Below are 15,284 nucleotides of genomic sequence, written 5' to 3'. Positions count from 1 at the left end.
GGGTGAGAGCCTGTATCTTTCTGTAACACAGGTTAAAGCCCAGGCATTTTGCAATGTGGATGCAGCTCAAGTCCGGATCATCAGACTCGGGTCTGCAGTCTTCCAGCACTATCCCAGAGTTCCCTGGGTTTGTGTTTCCCAGTTCTTCTTTCCCATAACTTACCACTCACTTCCCAGGAGAAACCAGAAGCAACTTCCTGCTCAGTGTTTAACCCTTCGTTTCCACAAAGATTTCTGGTTTATGGGCCTCTTCAGTAATTAATTGATTTTGATTGATTAGATTAATTGATTTTGGTGTGTTTCCATTCAGGGTGGAACACACTTAATTCCCTTAGTGCCACCCGCTCCCTTTCCCCCCAACTCAGGATTGAAAATGGACAGTGAAAAGTGGAAAAAAGTTAAACAAGCAGTTATAATGTAATTTTTACTAATCAATCATTGTTATAAGTATGGTCTGGGACCCCACAATTAACAGCATAACATACCCATCCCATCTTGTACAGCACAGCTTATAAAAGGGGCCATGCCCACACTATTCTGGATTATGGTTAAACTGAGTCTCCAGAATTCCTGGCTGTAATGAGTCCAAACAAAGCTGGAGCTTGTATTTGATCCATGGATGGCTTAAATATATGAGTCCAAATTGCAGAGGATGGTGGCTTTTGTCTGTGTTTGGAGTCCTAACGGCTGGCAGTCAGTTAGAGCTGTGCATGGATGCAAGGTATTATTATGGAGGCTGTACTCTGTCTCCATGCTACATCAGTATCTTGTTGATTTTATCATGAAATTTTGCCCTCTGCTGGATAGTGATGAAAGTTAGCATCTCACGGGACAGGAACATAATGGTTCATTATGTTCCAGAACAGATAATGCTTATTAGAGATGCCTCTATAACTCATGAGCCCTCTCCATTCTGAGATGTGCTGATCAGTCACTAGATGCCTAAGTATCTCCTTAGTATAACAGATTGCTGTCTTTCAACTGGCCTGGGATAGAAATTCACGCTTCTACTCAGAGACCTCCAGAATATCAATGTTCTCCAGAGCTTGTCCTGCCTGGAAGGATTGCAAAACCACAGCCACTGATTAGACCTGTTGAGAAGTCCTTGGACCACCCTGAAAAAATACAGGTGATGTAGAAATAATTTCAACTGGATTTTGTTGATACAAGTCTTACCATGGTCTGAGATCCTTTCAGTTCTTCCCCAAAGGAGTCTGAAGTGGCCAGTGGTTTTTGGGTGAATAAAATACAGCCATTAATAAAAAGTATCATGGAGTAGGGAAATAATTTTATCATGTCAAACAATAAGGTGCTTTGTCATTTTCCTTTCAAGGCCCTTCTGTCTTTGCAGGGAAAATATATGATACCAGGGGTCTGGGGGAGCAAGGAGAAAGAAAGTCCAAGAGGAGTTGATGGGAAATATTCTAGATAAAATGAGTCAGCAGATAGACTTCCAGAAAGACCAGACTGAGTATCAGAAACATAAGGATGCAAGAAGGGTGGAGAGAGAGGCTGCCTAGCACAAGATGATACTGGCAGAGAGATTCACTGAGCATGACTAAGGCTAAGATTATGTCACGGAAGTCACTGAATCCATGACTTTCAGAGACCTCTGAGACATTTTCTGCTTCAGCCCCAGGGCTGTGGGGCTGGAGTTGTCAACCAGCAGGGGCCCTTGCAGCTACCACCCCCACCCTCCCCACAGCTACCAGCCACTGCTGATGGCAGGGGGTCCCCAGAGCTCCCAGCCACTATGGGGGACCCCTGGTGCTCCCAGCCACCACAGGGGGACCCTGGAACTCCCAGCTGCCATGGATGGTGGAGTGGGGGACCTCTGAACTGCCACAGACAGCGGAGGGGACAGAACCTTGGAGCTGCAGCAGTAGTGGGTGCTGAACCTCCCTCCATCCCCATTTTCTCACAATTATTTTTAGTAAAAGTCAGGGACAGATCACAGGCTTCTGTGAATTTTTGTTCATTGCCCATGACTTTTTCTAAAAATAACCATGACAAAATCTTAGCCTTAAACATGACCTCAGGTTGAGGAAGACACAGAGCAGCAGAAGGAGCTGTTTGAGCAATTACCTCAACTCATGGCTATTAGACTGCAAGGTCCACTACCACCTTCAGTTCTTGCTCTAGCTTGTGCCCTGAGTCCCTTCCATGGTATTCTGTCCTGCAGACTATGCAGCCTTTGGACAATTCAGGAGTTAGCACAGGCAAAGAACACTAGCACATGGAATGGACAAATGTATCCAGTGTGTTCATCCACTCCAGTTCCACTGCAGCTTGCTTATGTAAAATGCACCTGAAAGGCCCAGGAAAACTGAGGGACGGTAGACACCCAGAAATAGTTGTCTATGTCACACGTTCCACTATTTTGGCACTGAATTTAGTTGTGTTGTATGTTTTGATTGCAGCTGGTTTGCTTTTCTGGTTCTTACACTGGTATATAAATAAATTATTGAATTTTCACACAAGCCTACAATAGCAAGTTTTATTATATGTCGTGATAAGTGGAACAAACATGACATGCCCATTCTCAATACATTTATAATAAAATTTGATAACTGTCATCACAGTAATCCATAAAGTGTGAGTTCAAGTTCATAGCCAGTATTTATAAAATGCACAACATATCTCCATACATGTCAGGAAAGTGTTTACATAATACCAACACAGTAAAAAAATCCCACAGCTGCCCCACAGCCATAAACAGCACAACTTCAAATATCTTTTCATTCTCCTTCATGCATGGAACTGTGCAAACCCATTATATGGGCAAACAAATCGTCTCTGATTACACTGTGTATGTGGATCCAGCACCAGTCATGGCAGGTGCACTGTCTGGTTGAGTATATCTGTTCAGGAATCCAGCAGCATCTTGAGTCCATTCCTGGTGAAGTTTCCCCTTCTTGCAGATATTGTGCAGAACACAGAAAGCCACAATAATAAGGACTCCATTGGCAAAACTGGCATTCAAACTGTTTTGAAGGCAACACCAATAGGATTGCAATCTGTCATTTCACTACCAGATTCCTACGGCTCAACTGAGTGTGTAGTTGAACATTCTTTTGATTGAGCCTCTGAAATCAGGGTATGGTTTCCTAAGCCATAGCAACAGGGGGTAAGCTGGGTTCCCTAGAATAACACCTGGGACAATGACTACATTTCTAACAATATCATTTGGTGGGAATAATGCCCCAGCTTGCACGTGAAGGTAAAGTTCTGATCTCCAGAACACCCTGGTATGCCCTCTGCCAGTGCATCCTGTGTTAGTGTCCATGAATCTTCCTCTGGAGTTGACCAGGGCCTGCACAATGATGGAGTAGTAACCTTTGTGTTTAGGTACCCATGTGTCCTTGCAGAGGGCAAATTAAAAGCATGCGAGTCCCACCAGTGGCCCAGTCTCTCAAAACCTGCAATTATTTCAGGAACATTTGTAATGCCTGAGACCAAATGCACCTCTGTATTCATACCCTACACACTATTGTAATAATATTTGTACAAAATATGCCTTGTGAGGTATCATTTGAAACTTGCTAATAACTTCCTGGTCAATAATATCATGGTGAAATGTATGTAGAAACTTTATATGCAAAGTTATGAAATCCCCAGTATGATGTTTTTAACAAATGGTCAAAACCACACAGCACTGCCCAAGCAGAAGTAGTTCAACAGGTCTATCCTAAAGGAAGAAATGTGAGTTTACTTCAATTTACATAGAAGTCCTGAGACACCAGGGAGAAGAAATGGCAGGAGACAAAGCAAAATTTGCATCTCAGTAAACACAGGTAAGAAGAAAGACCAGGGAGCCTCCTTTACCACCAGACTCCATATAACCTTCTTTACTTTTAAAATAAACTTTGCTTTGAGGTGTAACCTTCAGAAGAATCCATTTCACCGGACTGTAAAAGAAAGATGCAGAGAATCCCAAGTTCGCTCTCTCTTTTAGATACATGTTTTCACTTTTATTTGCCTGTAATCATTTTTAACTTTATCTCCTATACTTTAATATACTTAAAATTCTCTCTTCTTTTGTTAATAAACATGTTTTTTTTAAATCGAAACCAATGCAGTGCTGTGTTTAAACTGAATGGTTTGGTAACTCCAGTTAAATTAGCAAACTGTTGAATACTAATCCTTTACAGAGGCAACAGACATTCAATAGCTGAATTGAAAAGGTCTGAACAGTGCAGAAAACAAGTTTTTGGGAAAATTCAGGACTGGGAGTGTGTTGGGGTCACACTGCAAGTAGTAACCCAGGCTGGTGGAAGCCAGAGTATGACTGGAATCATAGAATCATAGAATCATAGAATATCAGGGTTGGAAGGGACCCCAGAAGGTCATCTAGTCCAACCCCCTGCTCAAAGCAGGACCAATTCCCAGTTAAATCATCCCAGCCAGGGCTTTGTCAAGCCTGACCTTAAAAACCTCTAAGGAAGGAGATTCTACCACCTCCCTAGGTAACGCATTCCAGCGTTTCACCACCCTCTTAGTGAAAAAGTTTTTCCTAATATCCAATCTAAACCTCCCCCACTGCAACTTGAGACCATTACTCCTCGTTCTGTCATCTGCTACCATTGAGAACAGTCTAGAGCCATCCTCTTTGGAACCCCCTTTCAGGTAGTTGAAAGCAGCTATCAAATCCCCCCTCATTCTTCTCTTCTGCAGGCTAAACAATCCCAGCTCCCTCAGCCTCTCCTCATAACTCATGTGTTCCAGACCCCTAATCATTTTTATTGCCCTTCGCTGGACTCTCTCCAATTTATCCACATCCTTCTTGAAGTGTGGGGCCCAAAACTGGACACAGTACTCCAGATGAGGCCTCACCAATGTCGAATAGAGGGGAACGATCACGTCCCTCGATCTGCTCGCTATGCCCCTACTTATACATCCCAAAATGCCATTGGCCTTCTTGGCAACAAGGGCACACTGCTGACTCATATCCAGCTTCTCGTTCACTGTCACCCCTAGGTCCTTTTCTGCAGAACTGCTGCCTAGCCATTCGGTCCCTAGTCTGGAGGGTTGCTGAAAGGCTGCGGGGGTCAGAACTACTGGACCAGGGCTGCAGATACAGTCACAGACACTCAAGGAGTGACATGCATGCTGTTAGGCTGTTTGTGAGCATTCCAGATTGGGAGCTACAACAGAAAAGCATTGTGAGGCACTCAAGGTTGAAGGGCAAGTGGCGATGACTCCTCACTGGTCTGGATTGCACCCTAGAATGTGACAATGCCTGTCACTTTGGGTACATCACAGTCCTGATCACTTCACAACCTGCTGCCACAACAATCCCCACAACTGATTTATCACCTTCAAACTGGTTAGCTATGGACTTGTCACAATCTGGGATAGCCAGCTTCCTGATGGCCACAGTGACCTGCTTCTGGACTATCATGGCCTCCCTCATATGGGTGTCATGGTGCTGAAGGGCTGGGATAAGCTGATAACAAATCTCTAGGAACATCTGCTTCGTCACATGAAAGTTCTGGACCTCAGTGCTGATCATCCCATTTCCACATCACAATGGGATCCCAGTCTGTGCTTGTGGCCCTGCTCCAGAAGTACCAGTCTGCTGTCTGCATAGGGGGGATCTTCAGCACAGGCAAAAGGCATGAGCAGCATCAGCTGGGGCACAACTAGCATGAGAGGTGCCTTTAACATCAAAAACTGCCACCAAAATGTCCAGCAGCATATTATAGATGCCTTGCCTGATTCCCAAAATAGGACTGACAAAGTGAGATGGAGAGGGGATACACACTGATGGCTCTGGCTTCTGGCAGCATACAGGCACAAAATGGCTTGGCTGGATCTGTTGGTGGGGTAAAACCACTCAAAACAGTTTGTCAACTCCTGCGGGATGGACAGACTAATTATCCCACTACCCTCTTATGATCCATCATGAACACCTCCTGTCGGTTGGGTGCGAACCTCTCTCTCATGCACACTCTCTCTGTGTTCCCAGAGCCCCCGGTTGGCTGTTAACCTTGTTAGGTGAGTCTTCAGTGGCCCAGCCCTCAAGCCAGTCAGACAGAGTCAATATGCACAAACAAACCACTTCTGGGGTAAAAGGTCCAACAGGACTTGTCACTGTGCCCTTGTTCAAGTCTTTATCCTATCTCTGGGCTCATCCCTCAGTCCCTTATGGGCTAGCTGTAAGTCTGTGCTTCCCCTGTTACAGAGCAGTGCCCCCAGGGCTTTCTTCCTGGAGACACTTTGCCTTATCGGTTCTTATTGCTCCATCTCTCCAGCCAGGCCACTCCTTCAAGTTCAGTCCCCTTCTGGGAGGGTAACAAATGGTTGTCTCACTGCAGGGTCTTCAGCCACAACCTTGTGCCTTTTAAATTCCAATTCTGTGTTTGAGCTTCTGAAATAAACTTGTCCCCTTCTTGGAGCTTTGGCCACTTTGCTAGTGTGGGGACCCAAGGATGCCCACTACTGCAGGTCCAAATTACAATTAGCAGCCATGTGCTGCTTTCTTTAATAGGTGTTGCTGCTGCATTCCCTGGGCTGCTTCCCATTCTGTCCCATCACCTTCACCTATTACCTTAGGGTTACTGTCTTTGGGTTCTCTGTCTCTTCCCTACTTGAGCAGGGTCTCTCCCAGGCCTCCTCGCCTGCAGAGTTTCACAGTCTCCCAGTCCTCCCTCACCCTTCTGGTCCCAGTCAGCAACTGACCAGCTCAGCCCCTGCAGCTCCTTTTTTTCTGAGCCTGCTGTGCTCTCATGGGTTGCTTCCATGCAGCCTTTCTAGGAAGGTCTTCACTGCTCCTTTTCTGGGACGAGGCGTGGTGGAACCAGGAGGACTCCAGCAAGGAGCCTGAAACGGCATGGTACACCCCGTCACACCACTATGAATCAAAGCCAAGAGCGGCTACTGCTGGCGAGGGTACTAGGAACCCAGGGATATGATAATATATGACCACAGAAGCTGAAGTTCTGATTCAGGTCTTTGGATAATTTATAATACATGCCCTGGAGTTTAGACACTCCAAGAACATAAACACTAGATAGCAAAAACCTTTAAAATAGTTATGAGAAAAAAAGACACATTTCAATAAAGATAATAAGGTCAAAATACAATGTATTTTTTAAATAAAGTAATTGATCTGAAAACGCTAATATTTTTCCTGAAGTTAGGGCTTTGTCCATATGAGCTACAAAAATATTACCGCTTCCCATCATATTCTAATAAAATATTATATATGTATTGAAAGATGAACCATCTATTAATTCTCTTATAACCATTAGCTGATTATATTCAGTATATTTTGCTTTTCTTTTTATTTTTGTATTTCATTTGTTTGCAGTTGATTACTAATGGGATTTTCATGAAAACTGGATATTTGTTGCTTCAAAGTGTTCCTGCTACTTATTCTTCACTAGAAGTCATACGACCAAATTCAGTTTTAGCTGAATGCGAGGTGTACTACTTATGCTGGGGTTTAATTTGGCACATGAGCCTCTATTTTGACAGCATCTCCATCACAACTCATATTGTCACGAACAGAGAACTAAGACTTCAGAAAAGAAACAGGAAAATCCTGTATTCATTAAATACTCATGGGGTGGAAAAATGTGTAGTGGTGCAGAAAATACTATACACATACCTTATTTCAACTATGTAGAATTTTATTTTCAAGTTGTCCCTTGACCCACACTATATCTCAATAGTGTGGAATGAGCTGACAAAGCTTTGTCATCAACTATTTTTCTGCAGGTCCATAAAATATGAGTTGGTTTATATATTCAGACATTCAATATTTTAATTTTTCAAAGATACAGAATGAGGAATGATCAATCTTAAACAATAGACTAATAAAGTATCAGCGCCATGGTCAAATTTGTAAGAGCCATAGCTTAATATGGTCTGGATCCAGATTATATAGATTATTTTACTAATTCATAGATTTCTCAGGTGTACTTACATGTTAAATAATGAGAAAATGAGAACACAAGTTTCATAGAGATTTCTAACCTAAGTCTGTGAATGTAAGAAAAGTTTAATGTTAGTGTTACTGTGATAAAACAGGAAGATCCAACTGTTCTTAATTCTAATCCCAAAATGAGAGAAACTGAAAACAAATTTTGGTTAAAGGCAAAAAAATAAAACCTGGATGCATTTCTTGTATCAAAGATGTTACTGATGACATTAAACTAAAAGAAGGGCAATTAGCTTTCAGTGCAATTAGGTTGCTGTATAGTAATCAGTTTATCTTGTTTCAAAACATCTTTGTACAAATTAATGTGATTTTTTCCAGCCTTGAAAATAAGCAGCAAGTTAAAGAAAACAGAATTACCTTACACTATGTCCTCTGGTTCATATCCAGAGCTTCCACAGTATACTGCTGAGCATGACAAATTGGATTCATCACATAAGTGCATACAGATGCAAAAGTATCAATAATTTGAGCCAGTATATGGCTGTAAATTTCAATCTTATGTGATGGAGAGAAAAGGTTTGGGACAATGTTGGTAATTGGGATCAATATAATCCACAAATGTAGAATGTCCTGTATCAGCTAGGAATATACAATACCAGAAATAGGTTTTATAAGTACATTAAATACCAAACAGAAAAAAAAAATAGATATCACGCAGTTAGCTATCAAAAGAAGTAATCTGAGTTTGAAAAGATTCTTGCAATTTGGTAAAAGCAGGTTTTGAGATATGCTAAGCCCCAAACAAGTATAGTCCCATAGTTTCCATCAAATAGAAAAAAAAAACAACAGCTTTTGCCTAAGAAAATTGTAATAAATAAATAAACAAATGAGCCAAAATGCCAGATATTTCACAGTTAACAATCCTGCCAATGCAAACATCTTCACTACTTTCACCAGAAATTCTCATTCCCTCACCCAGCCCCACCATTACATACAAGTAGAAACTGAAAGCAATTTAATGAAAATGCACCTACTGATGTTGATGAGATAATGCTACAGTTTAAGTGAAATGGTTACAATTTAAAAGTACAAAAAGCAGTAATTTTAATAAAATCTATATTTGCAGAGAAATGAGATTCAAGGGAGAGTGTTACTATAATTTATTTTTAAGAGAGGAGATGTAATCACACTTGTGCAAGTTTTTGTACCCAATACATTCCTCTAAAACTACCTTGAAATGAATATAGCTAAAGGCAGTTAAAATAAAGACGACTAAAAAGAAGAAAGAATATCTATTATGAGGATACCAAAAAAAAAGAATGAAAATTGGCATTTTACACTGTGGAAAGGAGACATATTAAGTAGAACAACAATGGCTCCCTAAATGGCTCCCTGAGGCAAGGAATGCAAGTGGAAAAATATATGAGAGCTCAGTATTAAGTAAGTATTTTTATGCACAAAAAGAGATATTTGGGTTCACCTAAATATTAAGATTTTCAGAGTTATTCAGATACCCTAACACACAGTTCTGTTAAACACAGAGAGGAGCGTTATGAAAAAATGAACATACTTGTACAGATGAATCATCTGACTTATTTATTTAATTTAGGCTTCCCTTTATAAACGTCTTTGATTGGGAGCAGGGTGTGTGTAGAAGAGAGAGAGGATGTGCAGGGAGGGAGGGCTGAGAACAATGTATGTAAGATCTAAGTTAGAGATTTTTATTTATCCATATTCAAGGGCTGCTTAGAATAAAATAAAAATAAGATGACTGAGCCAGTGCCACAAGCTGCTAAGGAATGGGAAGTATGCAGGCTTGGCTACAGCCTGGGAATACAGTTGGTCACTTTAGAATTGACTGATAGGGTCTGTGTGTGTATGGAACTGCCAGCGTACGGCATGCACTACTGCTACTGTCATTGCAGGACCATTCAGCTGGAGAATGAGCCCATCAAAGAACTGCCTGCTGCTATATTATTTTGTTTTATTTTGGCGCATAGAAATGAGAGGATTTCCATGAAACAGGAAATACAGTAGTTGACTATGACCGACAGTGCAAAACACTGAAACAGTAGTCCAGGGAGATCATTTGTGTGAAGAAAGAAACCAGAGATATTCAACCCCCGGGGCTTTCTTTGTGAGAGGCTATTATTATTTGTATTGATTTTAGTATGCAAGTTTTCTCTTTCCCTCTCTCTGCTGGCCCACAGTGTAACCCATAAATAATATATTGAGTAACTCTTTGACTGCAAGCATCACAACCACTGCAGCACATTAATTTGTGCACCATACTACCCAAAGTTACAAAACTAGGAACATATTCTTAGGACGAAAAGGAAGAGAATGGAGCTCCAGCTCCCCCAAAATAGGAAGGCAACCTAGCACAGATCTTTTCATGCTAATGCAGCTGATGTTGTTAGGTTTGTCAGGCTATTCCCTTCAAACTTCTCATAATATGGATGTTATCAGGCTCAGGCACCACATTGCCATATCACATTACTGCCAAGGATACCGTAGATCTTGTAAACTGATATCATTACTTGTACTTCTGGTAACAACCCTTCTCATCTTTCCAATGTTGTGCAGACCTGTCAACAGCCACCAGATATAATTGTGATGCATCTTGGGGAAAATGACTTGGGAATGCTTAAAGGGGTCGCACTAGTGCTCAGAGCAAGACGGGACTTGGGGCTGATCCTTGACTTTTTTCCAGAAATTAACATTGTTTGATCAGAGATGCTTCAGTGCAGGGTCTGCCAGGCAGCCATGTGTCCCCAGGGTGGACAAGGAAAGGAGGTATGTGAACAGGGAGGTGGCCAAATTCCTTGAGACCATAGGAGGGGCAGTAATTTCACATCCTAGCATAGTATGTGAGGCAGCAGAGTTGTTTCGGGAGCATGGGGTTCACCCGCCTGACTTAGTTGCTGTCATGTTTTTAACTGATATAAAAGATGACATTAGGAGATGTCTGGGAACCTGACTGCGTGTGGGGAGGAGGCAGACAAGCTATTTGCTGATACCTGCTTGTGGCAGATGTCCACTGCAGGTACTCAAAAGGAAAGATACATAGTGACCAGATAAATGGCTTGGAAAAGGACTTAAAAAGAGGTGTTTGTTAAAGGAATGAATTGGGGGGTGTCAGGGTTCCTTCCCCACTCTGAACTCTAGGGTACAGATGTGGGGACCCACATGAAAGACCCCCTAAGCTTCTTCTTACCAGCTTAGGTTAAAAACTTCCCCAAGGTACAAACTTTGCCTTGTCCTTGAACAGTATGCTGCCACCACCAAGCGTCTTAAACAAAGAACAGGGAAAGAGCCCACTTGGAGATGTCTTTCCGCAAAATATCCCCCCAAGTCCTACACCCCCTTTCCTGGGGAAGGCTTGCTAATAATCCTCACCAATTTGTACAGGTGAACACAGACCCAAACCCTTGGATCTTAAAAACAATGAAAAATCAATCAGGTTCTTAAAAGAATAATTTTAATTAAAGAAAAAGTAAAAGAATCACCTCTGTAAAATCAGGATGGAAAATACTTTACAGGGTATTCAGATTCAAAACACAGAGGATCCCCCTCTGGGCAAAACCTTAAAATTACGGAAAACAGGAATAAACCTCCCTCTTAACACAGAGAAATTCACATAAAACAAAAGATAAACTAATCTGCCTTGTCTGGCTTACCTATACTGGTTGCAATATTGGAGACTTGGATTAGGATGGGTTGGAGAAGATGGATTTCTGTCTGTCCTCTCTCAAGAGAGAACAACCACGTAAACAAAGAGCACAAACAAAAGCCTCCCCCCCCCAAGGTTTGAAAGTATCTTGTCCCCTTATTGGTCCTTTGGGTCAGGTGCCAGCCAGGTTAGCTGAGCTTCTTAACCTTTTACAGGTAACAAGATGTTGCCTCTGGCCAGGAGGGATTTTATAGCACTGTATACAGAAAGGTGGTTACCCTTCCCTTTATATTTATGACAGGGGGGCTGTTGGGGACTCCTATGATTGGTATAACAGGGAGCCAACCCCGCATTTTTATAGCCCACCATAACTCTCCTACATGGGGAGGGGGGTGGATGGTAAGGTCCCAGTAATGGATGTGCTGGATGGACTTGGAGGGAAAAAGAGGGGGAGCTGGTAAAAGTCCACCAAGTAATTATGGAATAAATACGGGGTTACCTGCACTGCACACTTTTATCTGCTGGGTAGTCCCAGACATCTAATAATAAAGTTTCAGCCTGATGAAACCTGATTAAATCAAATGCCTCCTGTCCTTTTTTCGGCATAGCCAGACAATATACATGTTATCAGGCTCAGGCACCATACTGCCATATCACACTACTGCCAAGGATACCGTAGGTCTTGTAAACTGATATCATTACTTGTACCTCTGGTAACAACCCTTCTCATCTTTCCAGCACACATGAGTTAGCACCAAACTATGTCTGTTTTTCCCTGCTCATCTGCTCTGATAATATTTGAGCAGAATAATTAAAAATTAGAGATGAAAAAGATCTTGGATAAAATCCTGGTCTCATTGAAGTGAATCTCAGTTTTGTCATTGACTTTCAAGGGCCCAGGATTTCATTTCTACAGCTTTATGGTATCTGGCCTATCCTTCCAAGAAAGAGCTATTCCCTAGTGTATATTTTCTAGTTCTTTGTTCTGTCTAGTTTAAAATGTCTGAAGTGATATGTTTTCTACCTAGAGTTCCAGAGCCTTGGATATGCTTTAACAGTGTCCACAGCTAAGGGTTTGTCTACTTTAAAATAAAGATGTATGCTGTTTCATACACAAACACATAGCTCTGGTAGAGCTCCTCCTCTGGCTGGACACTCTCTAGGCTATTGTGGTTGGGCTCCATGTGGTCTTTAAGCCTCCAGACTCTGAGCAGAATCAAAACACTGCCCTTGGCCAGGGTCTCTAGGCACGCACTAGTCATAATAGGGGCTAACTGTCTAGCTCCTATGATTAGTGCTGACCCCTCAGCCTTCCTGGTAGCTTAATCATCCCCCACCCCCTAGAACTTCATTACCTATGTGAGCACTCTCAGTTTACAGTTTCTCTCCATGGGCATGTGATAGTGAAAACAAACAGGCAGACTCTGCGCAGGATTCTAAACAGTATTACAGTTTATTTAAGTAGCTCAAGAAATATATGGATCTATACAGCAATTTGTTTGCAATTTAAACCAGCAAGAAACCTGGAAAATTCTATTTCTATAGCAACGCTGTCTTTCCCAGGTCAGTTTTTCTTGTTTTTTTTTTAAGCCAGAGGATTGATTTTGGAAACAACACAGCAGCAAACTTTTGCAAACAAAAGTGCTTCAGCATGTACAGAGGAGGAACTATATGCTCATCTGCAGCTGTGCTGAATACCACATCTTTTCTGAGGGTACACTAGTTGATGGCCTTGCAATGTATTTTTGTGCTTGTCACATGCAAACACAGGCCAGGACTGACAGACCAGACATAGACTGAGACCAGCAGCTCTAGTATAAGGAAGAAGGTCAACCAAGAAATGATGTTGCAGATCTCAAAAGTATGTTTTCAGGAAGTTTAAGCTTGGCTGAAGATATCATACAAAACTATTTAATTTTATAATGTATCATTCACACAACCAAGCTATCAAGTCACATCATTGACTGAATTTCAATTTCTGCAATTAGAGAAATAAAGAGTTAAATAGAGAGATACTGCTGCCAGGGCCCACCCAGTTGAGCTACCATCACTGTTGCTAACAGCCTTAGAGTTTGTCTCCCCTCTCAGAGTCAGCACCCCATACCCTCTCCTGCACCCCAATACTCTGCCCCAGCCTCAAGCCCCCTCCTGCACTATAACTCCTTCCCAGAGCTTGCACCCCTCACCCCCTTCTGCCCCAGGTTCATACCAGAGCCCCCTTGCACACTGCGAAACCCTCGGCCTCAGCCCAGAACTCAAACCTCCTCCCGCACCCTAAACCCCTGTCCCAGCATAGTGAAAGTGAGTGAGGGTGGGGGAGAGCAAGCGAAGGAGGGGAGGGGAATGGAGTGAGTGGGATGGGGTTCAGGGAAGGGGTAGATCCTCGGTTGCCTTTCAATTCAAAAAGTGATATTGGGCATAAAAAGTTTGGAGCTCACTGACCTAGACCATCTCTGACAGATGTTTGTCTAACCCGTTCTTAAAAATTGCCAGTGACAGAGATTCCACAGCCTCCTTAGGTAACCTGTGTGATGCGGACAGACCAGTTCCACAGACCAATTCACTTGTATGTGAATATCAAAGAAGTGTAAAGTGTATTAGTGTGAGGTCAGACTAATTTACTCATATGCTAAGAGAAATCAAAGGAGTGTCAAAAGGTATTGTAGTGTAATCAGGCCAATTCACCTGTGTCTCCAAAGGTAATGTTAATGGTATTGTTTTCACTTATCTATACCTTGTTGATTGGTATCACATTACTTTATGTATGTCCCCGTAATTAGACAATCCTAGATCAGTGGTTCTCAACCTATTTGCCATTATGAGCCGCATATGCAGCTCTCTGCATGTAATGTGTGAGGCATCCACACAATATATATATTAACTGTTTGGCTCTGAGGATGTCACATGGTTGGCAGCTGTGTGCTGATTGGGCCACAAGTGGCCTGTAGGCCACGGGTTGAGAACCACTGCCCTAAATCAAAGTGTGTGTTAGTGTTAAGAAAAGAAGATGTCTGATGTGTAAACTTCATGAAAACGAATGAAAAATAGTTTGCTATTATATTACGTTTACATTGTCTATACCCCATTATTACATTTACATTGCCTATACTCTGTTATAACATTTACATTGTGTAACTAAAATTATACATCAAAGGAGATTGGAGCCTTGGAAATGTAAATGAAGAAGAGTGCTAACTTCAAACAATTGGCCATTTTGTGAGTAAACACATTTCTCAGATCGTTGACTGGAGAAGAAATTATAGACACTGATTCCAAGGAAGATCCTTTATCTCTGGCTGTTTAGATTCTTACAGGGAAGATACAGTATTTAAAGTGGAGATCCACAGAAACATCTGGGTTCCCTGAAAAGACTTTTGGGAAACTGGCAGATTACTACATCTCTCCTATCATTTGGGATTTACAAATTTTGACTCACCTGCTATTATATTTTACTTGCTTTAATCACTCAATAAACCTCTTTTTTCTTAGCTAATAAAGCCTTAGTTAGTTTACTAGAGAATTGGCCGGCAGCACTGTTTTTAGTGTGAGATCCAGAGTACCAAATTGATCTGGGGTAAGTGACTGATATTTTGGGATTGGGAGTAACCTGATGTGGTGTGATTATTGGTTTATATAACCTTTTATCACTAAATCCAGATTGTTTGGGTGACAAAATAAGCTGGAGAGTTGAAGGGGTCTGTCTGTGACTCCAGGGTAAGACTGGTA

This window comes from Lepidochelys kempii, chromosome 4 (assembly GCF_965140265.1).
Source record: "Lepidochelys kempii isolate rLepKem1 chromosome 4, rLepKem1.hap2, whole genome shotgun sequence".
Taxonomy (NCBI): domain Eukaryota; kingdom Metazoa; phylum Chordata; order Testudines; family Cheloniidae; genus Lepidochelys; species Lepidochelys kempii.
The sequence above is the reverse complement of the archived record's forward strand: the minus strand, read 5'-3'. Positions refer to the sequence as shown.